The sequence below is a fragment of the Girardinichthys multiradiatus genome, chromosome 2 (genome assembly GCF_021462225.1).
Source record: "Girardinichthys multiradiatus isolate DD_20200921_A chromosome 2, DD_fGirMul_XY1, whole genome shotgun sequence".
NCBI lineage: Eukaryota > Metazoa > Chordata > Actinopteri > Cyprinodontiformes > Goodeidae > Girardinichthys > Girardinichthys multiradiatus.
This window is the reverse complement of record NC_061795.1, coordinates 45,138,443-45,156,932: the sequence shown is the minus strand read 5'-3', so window position 1 is coordinate 45,156,932 and position 18,490 is coordinate 45,138,443.

Genomic DNA, 18,490 nt, shown 5'->3' with positions numbered 1-18,490 from the left:
GGGTTTTAGATTAGCTATTTTATAGAAGATGACGCAAAAATCCAAGTAAAACGCAGATGCAGTCAGTTACAAATGAGTTAAAGGCAAGTGGCAGTTGGGGTAAATTAAAAGCTTAAAATATCTTCCCTTTGCTGCAGACTCCTTCTTTGCAGTTATTACAGCTATGTCCTCCACAATAACGTACATCTCAATAGCTCAGCAACAGTTTGCCCACAGATGGAGGCCCACACAGGATGCAACAAGACCGGCGCAGTGGTTTGCAATGTTGCCTTGTAAGAGAAGGTCCTAGCTGGTGTCTTTCTGTATGGAGTTTGCATGTTCTCCCCATGCATGCATGGCTTCTGTCCAGAAAACTAAAGCCACTGGTGTCCCAAGAAAATATCTTACAGAGAAACACAGAGCATTGAGGCCAAAGAAAATGTTTGATCAGATTTCTGTTTATTTGTGCGATTTTGTCAACTTGTGTTAAATGCAACGGATGTTTATTGTTTAACGTGTGAATTACACTCAGTCTCAGAGTGTTTAACTCAAAAATCTTATTTCAGTTTGAAAGCTAAGGTACATCTAAGTTATTTAATGAAGCTAAAGATATATAAAATAAAAAAATTTAAATGATGCATCTGCATGAGAGAGCATAGAACAGTAAAGGGCAGAATCTGTCTTTAAGCAAGTCTGTGACGGTGGTTGAGTCTGTATGTATTCACGACTTGTCCCTTAAGTATTCTCATAGTTCATTGCATTTTGTTTAATAGTTTAATATTTATTCTAAATTTTCTTTTTTCCATTTTTACTGTTTTTTTGGAAATCCATGTTTTACAAAGCAAGCTAATTCTTTCACATAAATGGCATCAAATTATGTGGTTATTGTAAAAAATGTCAAAACTTCCATTTCTGAGGATTCATTTACTGATTTAGTTTTTACTAAGGTCTCAAAAACTGTTTTTTAAAATTAAAAAGCAGTAGCGATTTTTGAAGAGTAAAGAATGTGTTATTTTTAGTTAAAAAAAAATCTTTAGAAATTAATTTAAAAACTAAAACACAAGAGGCTTTACCATTTTTTTCTTATTAATTATCTGACTGTCATGCATGGCTACACGCTGCATCAAAGTAGACAGAAATATCTGTTTTAATGTATAAACTGTACATTTAGAGATAGAACTGTGGGCATGAAAGTAGTTTAAACCAAAAAATGTCAACCTCACAATCTAAGATGAAGATTATGTGAGTAATTCTGTAAAAACAATCTTACAACTAAAAGTATGATTGTGTTAAAATTGGCATCAAAATACCAATCCAGTCACAGAAAGTCTAACTTTCTGGTAGCTGCTTACACTGTGACTGATATTCCTGTTATAAAGTAGGCTATGGGGGCTATGGAGCTCCAAACAGGGCGGGGTTTGCTCAATGCTCTCTCCAAAATCTCATTATAATCCACCATATGATGGATCAATCTGAGTCCAATCAAATCACTGTCTGGATGTATATTTTCTTGGTATTTTTTCAACACTGCGGGTGGACAAGTAAACTGAAAATTGCAACAGAAAGAGAAGAGAGATTGCTAAAAGTGATTACCAGTGGAAATGCTTTTAGTATTAGAGAATTTGGTAAGTTTTTCCAAGTGGATAAAACAGGTTCTACTCTACTGCTCAACCCACAAATGCTTTGTCCAGACAATGGTGGTACCATTTAAAAACGGGGATAGGGATCAGTCACTATAATAACGCTAAATAATGAGAAATGATTTGCATGCAATAAAAAGCTGAATTTAAATATTGTTTATATAAAACACGTCAATTCCATCAAGGATTCAAAATGGGAAAATCTACAACAGTTGCACTGGTTTCCCCAGTTTCCATTTAAATAAAACATGGTGAAAATCACACTAGCTTTCAGTTCACGCTCACTCAACCACAGTGAAGTAATGGGAATTTGCTGAGGTGCTGCACAGTGAGCAGAGTCTCTATGGTTTTAGGGGGAGAGTCGATTAACGAGGACGTCCACAACTTCATAAACAGAGAGCGGGAAGGATTCCTCGAGCTCGCCGCTTCCCCTGGGAGCTCTTTCCCTTCACAGAGAGCAGAGATGGAGAAATGAGATGGTTTCCAGCAGATAGAAGAGGTCAAAGCATGACAGACGGCAGCCCTGGGAACTTCTGCTTTATAAAACAGAGTCAGGCAGGAATAAATTTCACTCGCTTTGTCTAAACTCCAGAAACAGAGCCAGCAGCTTACATCATATTAATGGGAAGACACTGTTCAGGGATGCATGAAATCTGTGACAGGAACATAACCTGTGGTTCAGATCGCTCCGCCTCACGGTAGCAGAATTATTTCAGTAATGATGGAGGCTGCAGAACCGCTGCTATAATCACCAGAGGTTATCTGAAATGTCTGCAAGCAGCTGCTTCAGGATGAGGCATTTCAAGCTTTAAATCTGATCATCGGAGGTTAGAAGAGTCCTAATGACTGTCTGAGCACCAGCTTTCAGGTCAGGATAAGAACAGCAAAGAATAATCCTGAAAGAATGGACAATAAGCCAGTGTGATTGATGGCTCTGAGGACTGTCTTATTGGAGCACACTGGATGACATATTAAGTTCACACATTACCACACCGGTGCAGCTTACTGTCACACAGATAGACTGGATCAAGGGTATTCTAGGCAATCTGTAGGTCTTTAAATTGTTTTCTTTGGATTTTTCATCCAGTTTTAGTCCATAAATGGACTCAGTGTGTTTTTGTTGTGTTTAGATCAAACAGGAACTGAAAATATTAGTAGTGGTTACTGCAGTTTAAACATACTGAATTCGTTCAAATTACACCAAACCTAAAAAAGATTAAAGGTTGTGATGCATACAAGCTTTAAATGGTTAATGTGCCATCTGGAAGGGCTTTAAAAATGCATGTAGCTACACTGCAAGAATGCTAATGACTGCAATATGAGTAAAACAGGTGACATGTTTTTTTTTTTCATAGAAAGTTAATTTTTCAGCACAACGTTACAGGGCTGCTCCTTGTCTTGGATGCCATTTGTGGTGTTTATGGACATTATCTCAATGCAAAGCAGTGGAGCCGAGAGAGTTTGGTTTAGAAACCTGAGGATCTCATCTATGGGTTTTTTTCACATGATGTGGTTCTGTTGACTCTTGAGGCACAAGAGTCAGCTCTTCCAAGTCTGAGGCTTCTCAAACGGAGAAAACTGCTCAAAACATGGTGTCGTATATTACTCTAAAGGTCAGTGTCTACACCCGTTTGTCCTTGCAAGGCCACAGCAGAGCTGGTTCCAATCTCTAGCTGTGATTTGGTAAGAGGTGGGGTACAACCTGGACAGGTGACCAGTCCATCACAGGGAAACACATAGACACAAAGGACAACCATGAAGGACACACTCATTCTTAAGGACAGTTTAGAGTAACCAGTTAACCTAACAGTCATGTTTTTGGACTGTAGGAGGAAGCTGGAGTACCTGCAGAGACAACACATATGGGACTCTATGCAGAAAGACCCGAGCCCAGGATTCGAACCCAGGACCTTCTTGCTGCATGGCAACATCGGTACCCACTGCTCCACCGTCCAGCTATGGTTTATTTATAGCTTGCAAACTTTTTATGTATTGATTTATTTATATTTTATCTGTCATAAATTATATAAAAATAGTTCATATCAAATTCTCAACATGTCAAGCAGGAAGTGCTTTTATTTTGAAGAGCCAGAATGGCCTTTTTAATTACCCCAGCATAGAAAGAGGTCGATGTTTCTGGAAGATATGTGAAATGCACCTTTTAACAGAGGGAATATGCACATCTCTGTCAGAGTCGAGGTCTGGGCAGAAAACCATGTGCATCTGCATATTTTACGGTAACTCAGAGGGGACAACCTAACTCATTTGTTAAAATGATCTACCTTTATTTTCACTGCGATTACATAAGAATACTGTTCATGAGAATTGAGTCCGAAACCTCGACTCCAAGTCAACAGTCCTGTGGCCTAAGCGTGACTTGAGTCCCTGTCTCTGGTGTCTAATATTACAATCTATCAACACACACTTCCTGTTTGGAAACATATGAACATGCGATAATTCATCTGTTGCCCTGTAATCAATGATGATGCATGTGCTATGAATCAGAAAAAGGCGGACCCAAGATTCAGCCAGACACAGTACTGAAAGTTTAAAAGGTTTATTCAGCCACAGGAAAACGTCACACAGGTAACACTCCTCACAGCTTCCAGGAATCACTGCTTTTGTCTTGAGTGGAATTTGAAACCTCAGTGGGCGGCAGGCGGTGATCTCCGCAGCACAGGTAAGAAGTGACTCCAGGCTGAATAATCCAAGGGCTAGGCTGGTTCAATAATCCAAGGACAGAAACAGGGTCAACGATCGGAACAAGAGGCATCAGGCAAGGGGCAGGCAGAGGCATAAACCAGATGCAGGAAACAAGGTCAACAACCAAAATCTAAATAGTCCGACAGGGAGCAGGCAGAGGCATAAATCCAAAAGGCAAGGCAAGGTCAAGAACAATGATCAGACAGGAAGGAACGCTGGATATCTACTCACACGATGGCTTTCAAAAATCTGGCACCGTCTGCTTGTCAGAGTCAGTATATATCAGGGAAGACACAGGTGCTTGGCATTCCACAGATTGAACTACACTGCAGCAGCCACCAGGTGCATCTAATCTGCTGATTGTAGCCAGGGAGACAGGGTAGAGCAGACGTGCCAGAATCATAACACCATGTCTGCTTTTCTTCTTATAAGCAATCTCTCTTTGCAAGTTATGTATGCAGAAAGAACCAATATGAGGTAGAGATAAAAGAGCTTTTTATCAGGGTATATAAACAGTGAGTGTTGGCCCTGTATCAACAACCAGCAAGGAAGAAGAAAAGAAGAAAACAGTTAGAGTTGTCAGGGTTCATTAAAACTCTGTCTGCTCCCTTGGTGCCTGATTAACCTGTTTGAAGCTTTTCCTAATGAGGTAATTAGTCGAGCTTGGAAAACTCTTCAGAGTCCCACAACGGCAGACTTCTAATGGAGTTTTAACGAAAATTCAACATGGAAGACTCCCCTTTACCGCCTCCGCTCCGCCTGGTTATTCCCCCATAACGCTCCAATCATCTCCTAAGACATTATATTTAAAGACCTTCATCATGGAAGACACTGCACGTTGCTGAGCTTCGACGATCAGCCGCGGCATGTCCAATAAAGTCTCTGGCAACTTGGCGATTCCCCGCACTGTTTTGTGACGGATCCTCGTCCTCCTTCATCCTCTTCCGCTCGTAGGAGCGTTCGACTGGCCTCCTGCCTTGATGGCCCCTTTTCCCTCGTCTCAGCTCCGAGCATGTGGAAAGCGCCTTAAGAACTTCTCCAATCCTCCTACTAAGCGTCACCGAGGTCGCCCTGCCTTCACCCAGTCTCCCGCCGCCGCGTCACCCTGCCCGGCTTCCGCAGTGGTTCTCCTCCGATCTCGTCTCTCAAACCGATCCTCCTGCACCCCAGGCTTCGACGTCCTCTTCTACTCCGGCCATCGCACAATCTTCCCTGCTTCATTCATCTCGTCCATGGATTCTTTGTTCTTCTCGTCCTTTCTTCCAGCATTTCTGTGCCAGCCAAACTCAGACTGCTGGCTTCCCACTCCAGTCTCTTTACGAACTGGAATGGTATCTCCTTCTTTTACAGCGACGTCGTTCTCTCGGCTGACTCGTTTCAGTTCTTTTCGGTCCGTACCATCTCGGTTAAAAAGAGGGTCTCTCAAACGGATGGTTCAGAATCCTTTTGTTGTCAGAGCCTTGCATGTGAACACATCATTATAGCTAAAAAATATACAGAACGTAAATACCTTCAGTAACTCTAACAATATGCTGCTTTTAACCTTTTACCTTATCATTTACCATATATGAATTATTTACCTTAAATTATTGCAACCCCCTTTTATCTTTGACAGTCTTTCCCTTGAGTGCTTTTACCACGTATATTTATTAAATTTGTAACCATAGCCATCTATATTTTCTCTGTACAATAAATAAATGCCACGCAAATTATTTAAATTGTCTGTGACTTTACTTAGCTTATAATATTGAAACTAGTAATTGCGCTTAAGAATATCAGCACCCTCTAATGGGGGAGCTACATTTAAAAGCAACTTGTTTGCTCCATAGATTATCTAAATATTCATTTACGCATTCAAACATTTATACCAACCTTGTTCCCTCATTAACCAGGTGCTAAGGAACCATTTACTGTTTCGATATACATCTTAACTATATCTTTCCCGTCTAATCGTGGAGTACACTTTCTCTCTGCAGGCCGGGTCGACACTGCGCTGTTCAGTTTGCGACAATCGATTTACAGCACCTTTCCGGACTAAGTGTTTTCAAAATACAGGCATTAACTGCATTACTGCCGCAGCAAAATAACAAACTCTTACTAATCAATCTATGAACAGACAATATTAGTAAGGTCATTTCACGGACATAGGTCTTACCTCCATCGAATCCTGGCTAGCCGCATCTCATAAGTTCCTCATTTCTGCTCGTTGTACTCCAGGTTATTCTAATTCAGTCGCTGATGTCCTGTCTCATTCTAAATTTTCAGGTCTTCCGCCATCTCTGTCCATCAGCCTACTTTTTTCCTACTTCGATTATTCCTCTCTTTCCTTCCTCTTTTGCAATCTGCCAAACACTGCTGTATCTCGGGTTTAGCTCCTTCCACTTTGAAACCTTATTCCTTCGCCTGGCAAACCTTTGCAAAATTTTACCTTGCTAATAACACATCATCGGTGTTATTAGCAAGGACATTCAGTCCTAGCTTTCATTACTCAGTGTTTTGAACACCATCGTTTCAAGCTCCCCTACAGCCGCAGCCTATTAGCAGGCATCAATTTTTATCGAAAGATCATCTGTCTGAGCCCACTCCGAGCCTTTTCACTCATTACGCATTAATTCCTCCTCAAAGGCTTCTCAAAACAATGCATTCCGCACCCTGACTCCTGGAGACGTATTACACTTCCCCTCTGTAAAAATCTTCTTATGACCCTTAGCTACGTCCATTTTTCACCTTATTTCAAATCTCTTCTGTCAGTGCCTCCCTCGTCGCCTTCCACGGCTTTCTTAGACTATGCGAATTTACTTCTCCTTCTAATTCCTTCATGCCACTTAGAGATTTAGCCTTTTCAGACCTCAAATTCTATCCAGACCATTTCAAATTTTACCTCAAACAAACCAAAACTAAAGGTCCATGTTTCATTTCCATTGCTCGCCTTGATAGCCCGTTTTGTTCTTTCCAAGCTATATTCACTTTTGCTCTAAAACGTCACAAAATCAGCTCACCCAGCACGCCTCTTCCTCACTCCAGAGGAGTTTCCTCGATCGCCTCCTGGTCCCTCAAATTTCTAGGGCAAACTTTGTTCAGTGCAATCTTCCCTCTAGTCAGTTCTCAGGTCACTCATTCAGAATTGGGGCAGCCACTTCAGCAGCTACCTAAGGAGTTTCCACAGCTTCCCTACAAAAACTCAGCCGCTGATTGTTTTATCAAACTTCAGTCTCTCCCCTCATTCTCTTCAAGGTCCCCATCCTCCAACATCCGTCAGCTGACGATATCTATTAAGTCTCCGACGTTTCTTCTCATCACTTCATTCTCTCTAGATCAAGCTCCCTCTACACCTTGTAAGGCACACTAATTTTCTTTGCTATGTTTCATGCTCAGATCATCCCTTCTCTAGGCCCACCAGTCAGACCACCTTCATTCATTCTAACTCCCATACTGTTTTATTTGAGCTTTGGCCCCGACCTTGGCCATTTTTGGGGGTAGGACATCTCCAATTCTAATCCTAGATGTCCATTCAAGCTCATGTCATTATCGGCATCCATGTCTTCCACCGGGGTCCGAGCTCCAAAGATATGAACTTTATCTATAATTTATCTATAAACTCCTCTCCCTAGTCTTCACTTCATGCTTCAATTATGCCTTGGCAGACATTCCTATCTAGATGGTTAGGCTTTCACTATCTCCGCCATTGGCAGGCGCTTTCAATCATGCCTTGACAGGCATCTCTATTTAGACAGCTAGGCTTTCTATCTCTGCCATCTCCAGGCGCATTCATTCATGCTTGGCAGGTATTCCTATCTAGATAGTTAGGCTTTCACTATCTCCACCATCTCCAGGCGCATTCATTTATGCCTTAGCAGGCATTTCTATCTAGATAGTTAGACTTTCATTATCTCCGCCAATGGCAGGCACTTTCATTCATGCCTTAGCAGGCATTTCTATTTAGATAGTTAGGCTTTCACTATCTCCGCGATCTGCAGGCGCTTTCTCATTCCTTGGCAGGCATCTCTATTTAGGGCTTTTCTATCTCCGTCATCTCCAGGTGCATTCATCCATGCCTTAGCAGACATTCCTATCTAGATAGTCAGGCTTTCACTATCTCCGCCAATGGCAGGCACTTTCATTCATGCCTTAGCAGGCATTTCTATTTAGATAGTTAGGCTTTCACTATCTCCGCGATCTGCAGGCGCTTTCTCATTCCTTGACAGGCATCTCTATTTAGACGGCTAGGCTTTTCTATCTCCGTCATCTCCAGGTGCATTCATCCATGCCTTAGCAGACATTCCTATCTAGATAGTCAGGCTTTTCTATCTCCCCCATTGGCAGGCCCTTTCATTCATACCTTGGCAGGCATCTCTATTTAGACGGCTAGGCTTTTCTATCTCCGCCATCTCCAGGCGCATTCATTTATGCCTTGACAAGCATTTCTATCTAGAGAGTTAGGCTTTCACTATCTGCGCCATCTGCAGGCGCTTTCAATCATGCCTTTGCAGCCATCTCTATTTAGATGATTAGACTTTTCACTATCTCCGCCTTTGGCAGGTGCATTCCATCAGGCCTCGGCAGGCATCTCAGTCAATTATTAGGCTCAACTGCCCTGTCAGGCAACCTTCTCTACGCCTCATCAGGCAACCTCTATTTGAAGTAGTTATCGAAGATTAACTTTAATTACTCTAGGGCTGAACACCATACTTTACTTGCAATCTCGACTTTGTAACTCCCTCTTTAATCTCAGCCCGGCCCCGGCTTTTTGGGGGAAGACGTACCTAATCCTAATCCTAAAATGGCCTTTCTAGCTGATGTCATCCTCAGACTACACGTCTTCCTCCAGGGTCCGAGCACCAAATAGATAATTTTCATTAATAAACCTGCTAATCATTATCTCGTTGTTTCTCCCTTTTTGAGTCTTTCCAGGTTGAAATTGAGTTTTAACAAAATTCAACATGGAAGACTCACCTTCACAACCTCCGCTCCGCCTGGTTATTCCTCCATAACCTTCCAATCAGAGATGGGTCCGCTCTTCTCCTCGTCCAATCATTTCCCAAGACATTATATTTAAAGACCTTCATCATGGAAGACACTGCTCGTTGCTGAGTTTCGACCCTCCTCCTCCCCTTTCTCCACCATCTGGCTCCCATATTCCTTACAAACTTCTTCAGGCCACTCCACCACCAGGATTGGAATCCTGAGGTGGAAGATGTACCTAATCCTAATCCTAAAATGGCCTTTCTAACTCACGTCATCCTCAGACTACACATTTTCCTCCAGGGTCCGAGCACCAAATAGATAATTTTCATGAATAAACCTGCTAATCATTATCTCGTTGTTTCTCCCTTTTTGAGTCTTTCCAGGTTGAAATGATATAATAAAGAAAATCAGCTGCCTCTTAAAGCTCCTTTTTATATTGTCACAACGCACAAAGGAGGGGGAGGACGGGGGCAGCTATCAAAGGGACTGATTGCTGATAACAAGGGACAAAGATGGATAATATGAACTGATGATGCAGCTTTAGTCTCATGCTTTCGTCCTTTAGGATTTGAAACACAAAATAGACAACATTTTCTCCTAAAATTAAGCTACATCCATCTCTTGGGATTTGAGAGAACCATGGCCCACAGCTACTTGCTGCTGATCCAATGCATTGAATAACTGATCATCATCAATGTGAGAATCTCTATGAAAGCAGGAAATTTGGTAGTCTGCAGTTCTGAAGCATACTGGTGCCAAGCCAAGAAGACATCAGGAATGACCTTTCAGAATCAGCTGAACTTTCCAACAATTCGGCAAGGGTTGTAAGTCAATTTCCAAACTATTTGAGATCCATCATTCGACACAGAGAAAGATTATTTACAAGATGGAAACGTTTAAAACAGCTGCCCATCTTTCAGGCATGGGCGTCCCAAGATTACAATGCTCAGCGAAAGAAAAATCCAAGAGCCCATCTGAGACTCTAAAGGCAGCATATTAATAATTGAAATTAGTGACAGCACAAGTCGGCTCTGCCTGGTAAACCAGTCAGTAAAAAGTACAGGCTGGTTACTTAGCATTTGTTTAAGTCTGACAAAGATAAGGAAGAAAATCTTAGACTTTAAAAGGAGAGGAAGATCTTGCTGTTTCTACACCAGCTTATTCCATCCTGGCTTCCCAGTTTACACCAACTCCGTCTTCCTCAGGTGTCCTGGATGTGTTTGGTTCCCAGTTTAACTGAGACTGAGTTAAATGTGTGTGAAGTTAAGCAGTTTAGTGGAATTGGATGCATCCGTTTGTGTTCGAGTAGATGTGGTAAAATAAAATACATTTACTGTAAGTAGTTTAAAAGGATAGGATTGTGTGTGTGTGTGTGTGTGTGTGTGTGTGTGTGTGTGTGTGTGTGTGTGTGTATGGGTGTGTGTTTGCCCCTATGCATGTGTGTCATGTGTTTTACATCTTTTAATCTTGACTGCGGGGACTCAAACCTTTGCTGCGCGACAGAATTGCCATTCAACATTTCCTTTAAGGGCAAACACGATGATGGCAGCTGGACATCATTTTCCAAACGCTAGCTCCCGCTGTTGTGGAGGCACTGGGCTGGTTGGGGTCTCTTGTTTTATTTGCATCACTCTAATCAAATTTGCTGACTAAGGTTTCTCCAAACTAGAAATCTAAGACTCTGTTGCATAAACAATTTATTTGCTTTGCACTTAAGGGTGTTGGACCTGGCTGCGGTTCAGCATTAAGGATTAACATTTCAAATCGCTTCTCCTCTGAGTGAAGCAGACAGATAATAAAGCCTGTTTGTGTGAGTGTGTGCTCAGTTGAAAGGTAGGAATCCTATTATCAAACCGTTTGGCCCTTTATCAGACTGTCACCTGATGGCTCATTGTCCAGAAGGACGCAACAGTTGATGAAACTCAAGCCAACTTTAAAAAAGTACATTCCCTGTCTGTTGGGTTTAACTGTTTAGAATATAATTAAATCTTCTGGTCTTTACCATGTTAGAAAATTATTTAAAACCAAACTTACAACAGATTCCCTAGTGTCATTGTTCATTTATTTATTAAGAAATATTAGGAAAAAAACAAAAAACTGTATCTGAAAAATTAAGTACACCCTTCCTGCTTCCGTAAGGCAATGCTGTCTCACAGTTTTCCCCACAAAACCAACATGGCAAGCTGAGATCGCTGTTAAATAGTTTAATGGTAGAGAAGGCTTTACCTTTCTCCACCAGGTCCTGTAGGAAGATCAGAACTGTAGCTATAGAGCACTGAATAGGCCTTGCCTATGCTTCTGAACACCATTTTTCAAATATGGTCCCTTTGCAGTCATGTAGAGACCTTGTGGTGGGGGCCGTCACACTGAATTGCTTCAATGACATGGTGTTGGAGACCACAGAGTGAAAGCTGATCCACTCACAGGCCAGGCCCATAATGGCAGCCTCTCTGGTGGGGGTAGAGGATTTTCTCCATGCCATGGCTCTCCCTGGAGAGCCTGAGTTAGCCAATGCTTTGATGGGCAGTGGCGTGCAATGAGAATCATTGACAGACCGCCGGTTCAAACCCCGGCTATCGTTGGCAGGGTGAGGGCTAGGGGAGGAAAAGCATAAACAATGACCTGTGGCCACTGGTGAGCAGTGATGTCCACTTCCAAATGCTCCTCCTGGTCATAAATGGAGAAGAACAGGTGACGCTGTGTGTTTCCCCCAAGATGCAAAATGGTCTACCGAGACCTGCCTGTAATGCAGCCAGATCTTCCAGACTACCTGGGGGTGAAGTCTCCACTCTGCATACACAGGGTTTTCCCTGGAGAGGTCTGCTCCCCGGTTCAACACTCCTGGGTGATCCCTAGATTCTGAGTGAGCACTTGCAAACACTGGGATCTTAGACCAGCCCTGCTGGTTTATGTATGTCCCACAGTTGTCGGTCTGGATAACACATGACCTCAGAAAATGAAGGAAAATGAGCTGCCACCTCCAGCACCGAATCCCCACCCAACCCCCAACCAATCTCAGACTCTACAAAGTTAAGTTAAATTTCCCTTGGGTCACAGCTGTTGCACATCAGTCAACAATACTTCATGAAGTTCTCACAATCCACTGAAAAAAGATCCCACCATGACACATCCCTCACAGCATGAAGTGCTAAAACATGACCTTTAAAATATTCCACGTTGACTGTGAGAGCAGATAACATGTGGAGCACTGCCAGCAGAAGTTAAAAAGTTACACGTTATATTCATGACAGCACACTCAGTAAAAACACTGAACAACTAGGACTTGTTTGGAAGGCTTCAAGGAGAAAGCTTCTTCTCCTTAAACAGAATCTCGGAGCAGGACTTAGGTCTACAAGGTAAGGTAAGGTAAGGTAATAAGGTATGGTAAGGTAAGGTAAGGTAAGGTAATAAGGTAAGGTAATAAGGTAAGGTAAGGTAAGGTAAGGTAAGGTATGGTAAGGTTAGGTCTACAAGGTAAGGTAAGGTAAGGTAATAAGGTATGGTAAGGTAAGGTAAGGTAAGGTAATAAGGTAAGGTAATAAGGTAAGGTAAGGTAAGGTAAGGTAAGGTAAGGTTAGGTCTACAAGGTAAGGTAAGGTAAGGTAATAAGGTAAGGTAAGGTAAGGTAATAAGGTAAGGTAATAAGGTAAGGTAATAAGGTAAGGTAAGGTAAGGTAAGGTATGGTAAGTTTATTTATATAGCGCTTTTCAGTAACGAGACACTCAAAGCGCTGTACATACAATTACAATACAATCACAAAGAACACAGAAAAACAAATCAAATGCTAAGAAATCTAAAAATCTATGAATCCTTCTGAGAAATCTAAAAATCTCTGGTCAATATTACAATGATACAGATAACATTAATAATCCTTTGGGTTTTACTGGTAAGAGTTGGTTCTAAACCAGTCTTTCTAAATAATTAATTATTAATTATATCATTAAGTCCTCTATGTAGGGGAAAGCATCTTGTGCTAAGAAGTCTCATCATTCCATTGAATTCCAACAAGTGAAGCTGAGTCACTGATACAAAACAGTTTAATCCACATTTTCAGGTGCTAATATTATATTGCTTTTACTGGTGCTGAAGTTGAACTAAGAAATCTAATTAAGAAAGCTGGGTCATTGGTGTAAGAGCAGCTAAAGTCCAAGTTACTAATAATGTTTAGTTTTCGCTGGTAAAATCTATGAAAAGTAATGAAATCACACATTTAGGTAAAGTAAGATAGGAGAGGGAAACAAAAATCATATTTCAGACTCTATGCTTAGCAGAATAGAAACTTCTGGATCAATGTTCTTTGGACAGATGACACCAGAGGTGTTTGGGCATAATGTACAGCATCATGTTTGGAGACAAGAAAACAGTCAATCACCACAACCTCAAACCAACAAGCCTGGTGGTGGAGAGCTTAATAAAAGTGCTTCAAGTTTCACAGCTGCTGTCTTGGTCGGTTTCAGACGGTAGAATGCTCTTCAAAATAAGAGTCCTCCTTTTTTAAAAGCAATATTACAACTGAAGAAGAGTTTGGATTCCTCATGGTTTTAAACCAGCAGTGGAAACAGGACTTTAAAAATAAAATTAACAGATACTCTTCAGAATAAGAGATTATGTCAATGGAACAGTGTAAAAGGAGGCTTTACATTGCTGACAACGGGGATCAATTCATTTGGACTTTCAAAAAAACAAAAGTTAACAACCACTTAGTGAAAACCAAGTAGTTTTCACCAAATTACTAAAATTACTAAGCTGGTCATTAAATATGGATTATGTTAGCCTTTCAAATGAAGCTCATACATTTGTTTCAAAATAAAATCTTGTTCTTTTAAAGGTTTCTTTATTGTAAAACTAGGTTCAGCTTTACTAATGAACCTAAACTATGCACGGAAAATGTTACGGCCTTTGAAAGCATGGCTCACAGAAACGTTTCTAACAGTCTGGTGGTTTTATTATTACATAGCTTGGTTCCAAACGGACTTTAAGGTCCAAAACTGATTAATATTAGTCAGAACTCAGCAACAAACCCTTTGTGTAGGTGCTGGGTGGTAAACACTAACATTAACGTTTCGTAAGAATGTTTTATTATTATTATTGCTGTTGCATTTTATTTTTTTGCATCTGTGGGAGGGGGTCATATACAATGTATTATCTTTTTTTTGTAAGTTTAATAAATGTGGATTAAGTCATGCTGTGTTTTGGGTCTCCTTATCTGTCCATAAATGAAAAAAATTCTTAAAAGATAAAATATTAAACACAAGTAATAATTCATAAGACTGCAGGTGGTGCAGCTGCTGCTGATGGATGCATTTCTGTCGGCTTCTCTGTGCTTTAACTGTGATAAATCCCAAATCCAGATTAAGAGTGGGCAGAAAACAACATCTGACAAGAGATCTGAGCCAGAGTCAGGCTCCTGATGGTTTGTTGTTCAAATCAAACTGTCTCCATTAGTCCATCCATTCATCCATCCATCCATCCATCCATCCATCTCTAGAGATCCATCCATCCATTCATCCATCCATCCATCCATCCATCCATCTCTAGAGATCTATCCATCCATTCATCCATCCATCCATCCATCCATCCATCTCTAGAGATCCATCCATCCATTCATCCATCCATCCATCCATCTCTAGAGATCCATCCATCCATCCATCACTAGAGATCTATCCATCCATCCATCTCTAGAGATCCATCCATCCATCCATCCATCTCTAGAGATCCATCCATCCATCCATCCATCTCTAGAGATCCATCCATCCATCCATCCATCCATCTCTAGAGATCCATCCATCCATCCATCACTAGAGATCTATCCATCCATCCATCTCTAGAGATCCATCCATCCATCCATCTCTAGAGATCCATCCATCCATCCATCCATCCATCCATCCATCTCTAGAGATCCATCCATCCATCCATCCATTCATCCATCTCTAGAGATCCATCCATCCATCCATTCATCCATCCATCTCTAGAGATCCATCCATCCATCTATCCATCTCTAGAGATCCATCCATCCATCCATCCATCCATCCATCCATCCATCCATCCATCACTAGAGATCCATCCATCCATCACTAGAGATCCATCCATCCATCCATCCATCTCTAGAGATCCATCCATCCATCTCTAGAGATCCATCCATCCATCCATCTCTAGAGATCCATCCATCCATCCATCTCTAGAGATCCATCCATCCATCCATCACTAGAGATCCATCCATCCATCCATCCATCCATCCATCCATCTCTAGAGATCCATCCATCCATCCATCCATCACTAGAGATCCATCCATCCATCCATCCATCTCTAGAGATCCATCCATCCATCCATCCATCCATCTCTAGAGATCCATCCATCCATCCATCTCTAGAGATCCATCCGTCCATCCATCTCTAGAGATCCATCCATCCATCCATCTCTAGAGATCCATCCATCCATCTCTAGAGATCCATCCATCCATCCATCTCTAGAGATCCATCCATCCATCCATCTCTAGAGATCCATCCATCCATCCATCACTAGAGATCTATCCATCCATTCATCCATCCATCCATCCATCTCTAGAGATCCAGCCATCCATTCATCCATCCATCCATCCATCCATCCATCTCTAGAGATCCATCCATCCATCCATCACTAGAGATCTATCCATCCATCCATCTCTAGAGATCCATCCATCCATCCATCCATCTCTAGAGATCCATCCATCCATCCATCCATCCATCCATCCATCCATCTCTAGAGATCCATCCATCCATCCATCCATCCATCCATCTCTAGAGATCCATCCATCCATCCATCACTAGAGATCTATCCATCCATCCATCTCTAGAGATCCATCCATCCATCCATCCATCTCTAGAGATCCATCCATCCATCCATCCATCTCTAGAGATCCATCCATCCATCCATCCATCCATCCATCTCTAGAGATCCATCCATCCATCCATTCATCCATCCATCTCTAGAGATCCATCCATCCATCTATCCATCTCTAGAGATCCATCCATCCATCCATCCATCACTAGAGATCCATCCATCCATCCATCCATCTCTAGAGATCCATCCGTCCATCCATCTCTAGAGATTCATCCATCCATCTCTAGAGATCCATCCATCCATCTCTAGAGATCCATCCATCCATCCATCTCTAGAGATCCATCCATCCATCCATCTCTAGAGATCCATCCATCCATCCATCCATCCATGTCTAGAGATCCATCCATCCATCCATCCATCCATCATCACTAGAGATCCATCCATCCATCCATCCATCTCTAGAGATCCATCCATCCATCCATCCATCCATCTCTAGAGATCCATCCATCCATCCATCCATCCATCTCTAGAGATCCATCCATCCATCCATCCATCCATCTCTAGAGATCCATCCGTCCATCCATCCATCCATCCATCTCTAGAGATCCATCCATCCATCCATCTCTAGAGATCCATCCATCCATCTCTAGAGATCCATCCATCCATCCATCCATCCATCCATCCATCCATCACTAGAGATCCATCCATCCATCCATCCATCTCTAGAGATCCATCCATCCATCCATCCATCCATCTCTAGAGATCCATCCATCCATCCATCCATCCATCCATCTCTAGAGATCCATCCATCCATCCATCTCTAGAGATCCATCCATCCATCCATCCATCACTAGAGATCCATCCATCCATCCATCCATCTCTAGAGATCCATCCATCCATCCATCCATCCATCCATCTCTAGAGATCCATCCATCCATCTCTAGAGATCCATCCATCCATCCATCCATCCATCCATCCATCCATCACTAGAGATCCATCCATCCATCCATCCATCTCTAGAGATCCATCCATCCATCCATCCATCCATCTCTAGAGATCCATCCATCCATCCATCCATCCATCCATCTCTAGAGATCCATCCATCCATCCATCTCTAGAGATCCATCCATCCATCCATCCATCACTAGAGATCCATCCATCCATCCATCCATCTCTAGAGATCCATCCATCCATCCATCCATCCATCCATCTCTAGAGATCCATCCATCCATCCATCCATCCATCCATCTCTAGAGATCCATCCATCCATCCATCTCTAGAGATCCATCCATCCATCCATCCATCCATTCTTGAGAAGGCCTTGGTTGTGAATTCTTTCCATATTAATAAACTGAGTTTTTACTCTCATTTTGCTTTCACTTCCATCTTCTGTATAATTACTGATGGTCAGAAATGACAGGATAGCCCAGAATCATCATTTCAGAAAGATAATTTAAATTTTTGCCAGATAAAATCTGACTTTGGTTCATACATTAACATTTTCTTACATTCAGTTTAATTTATAAAGGTGCGTTCATGGAGGTAACAGGTTCATCAAGAAAACCCCGTAGTTCTCCTCCAGCTCCTCCTGGGAGATCCCAATGTAAATCACACACAAACTTGGGAAGGTAAATGTCTCTTTATCAGCACCTTATCTAAGATTTTATTTCTAGCGGTGGAGTAAATTAAATGTATGCTGCGGGTTCATCTGGAAGTTTGATATTCCAGGTTCCCAACAATGTGTCCGCTTCCAAAACAGAAATCCCAGTGACCATCAAGGTGCGTCAACACCGAGGAATAAAAGCCAAGACATAAACATCTGATCTTCATCTCCTTGTTCTGAGCAGGTAAGAGTGTCCTCCATCAGCTCTCTGCCCTTCACAGCCCTCTGTTGTCTCTTAGCAACGCCATCATCCAGATCAATGGAGCCACAGAGAGATGGATGAGGGGCCGGGAGGACACAAAGGGGATGGAAAGGGTGGCGAGGAGTAAGGGGACAGGGTGGAGATGCAAGGATGGTGCAGGAAACAAGGTATGAAGAGGAGGCTCAAATGTCACCATGTGACCAGTGCACAGGAAACTTTAAAGATTCAGTCTGCATCTCTGCATGTGAGTCCAACATGAGGAGGACAATACTGAGTTCAGCTGCTCAGAAATATTTACACACGGACGCGATCCAAAGCTGGTTGGTGGTTCTGAGTAAAACTCCGCGAGCTGATCATGATGGCCTCCAACATGAGGAGCAGACGGCTGAGGAGGAGGAGGGTATCTGCTCTGCCTCATCATCACCACCAGCTGGATGCATATAAAAGCTCAAATATGCACCTTCTCTAATTAAAACCGATATTTTTTAAGACGTACCTCTGTCTGTCAGCAGGAGGGG